We start from the raw sequence: 1,582 nt of genomic DNA on the forward strand, positions 1-1,582 counted from the left end.
TAGAATTATTCCCTTTAACTTAGCGTTGTGTCTGTTTTACCGATTCAGACTTTATTTCCCTTTCAGTGAATTTCCTTTTGGGGGTGGGGGGAGGAATGTCTTGTATTTTCCTACCTTGCTGCCATCCGAATCTATCAGAAAAAAATGTTTTTAATTCTCAAACATCAATACGTAGAGGACAAGAGAATCCGAGTTTTATATTTTTTCTCCCATGATGTTTTGCTGCTCCCGTGTGGACTTACAGATGTGAACAGTGTGTGAGAATCTGTAACCCACGTGCACAAGTGTATGATGAGGAATAGATATCTCTTGACAATGGCCAGCAGTGTCTGAGCCTTAGGCAATGACCCAGCTGAAATGTTCTGTTGACATTCATGGAAATGATGCTAGATGAGGTATAAAGGAATGATATGGAGGGACAGAGAGCAAATGGTTCTGACCTGGTAGAGACTTCCTGGAGGAGGCAGGCACTGGGAAGAATTCCTAATCAGTGACAATAGCGTTATCAAGGTCCTACTGTGTGCAAGGGCTTCACATGCTTTGTTTCTTAAGATAGATGTTATTATCCCTGTTTTATAGATGAAATGGTGAAACTCAGAGAGGTTGAGTAACTTAGCTAAGGCCACAAGAAAGAACCCAAGTCTTAGGTCTCCAAAGACCTTACCTGTTCCATTGTCTTGCTGCTGGCCTTGGATAATTGCTGCCTGAGGATTGGCTCAAGGGACCAGCTGGAGCATACCTGAGGAGACTTAGCCAGAGAGGGAGAGATCTTTGTAACAAATATTTGTAATTTCTTACGAAGGATATGGTTGTAGTGCATCGATGCTCCAGTCACTCTCACTGTGAAACAAATGGCCCCTGAAGAGCATAAAACAACCCCTTATTATGCTCATGATTCTATGGGTTAGGAATCAGACAGGGCAGAGTAAAGTTGGCTTATCTGTGCTCCATGATGTGTGACGCCTTAGTTGGAAGGCTCGAAGACAGGGGGCTGGAAAGATCCGAAGACTCATTTATTTGCAGATCTGCTGGTTGAGGTTGGCTGTCAATGAGGTACCTCAGACCTCCCCAGGTGGCCTCTCCCTGTTGTCTCTCCATGTGGACTGGTTTTGGCTATCTCACAGCGTGGTGTCTGAGTTCTAAAGGCTAGAACCAGCCAAGGGTCATGTTTATCATTGCCTTGTTCCAGGTGTCATATGTACCATGCACTTCATGAATTTTATTTAACAAAGTGGTAACAAGGTCTTGTCAGTATCAAGGGAAGGTGAAATAGACTCTGCCTCTTGATGGGAAGCTGCAAGGTTCCAGAAGGGCAAGTGAGACCAGAAACACTGGTTTGGCCATTTTTTGAAAATGCAGTCTGCCCACGGTCATTATCAATGTTGTAGACCCACTGATGGTTGAGGAAGGAAAAGTGGGTAGGTATCTGGGAATGAAATGTTTTACTGAAATGCCAAGGCCTATAATAAATGTTGAAATACGAAAGGGGAATTAAGAAAATGATGGAAAAGCAAATAAGTTCAGTGCAAATGGGAGTATTTGAAAAGGCTTTTTCCAGCCTAAGACCCATTCACTTAGTTCA

This window comes from Pteropus alecto, unplaced genomic scaffold (assembly GCF_000325575.1).
Source record: "Pteropus alecto unplaced genomic scaffold, ASM32557v1 scaffold111, whole genome shotgun sequence".
Classification (NCBI taxonomy): Eukaryota; Metazoa; Chordata; class Mammalia; order Chiroptera; family Pteropodidae; genus Pteropus; species Pteropus alecto.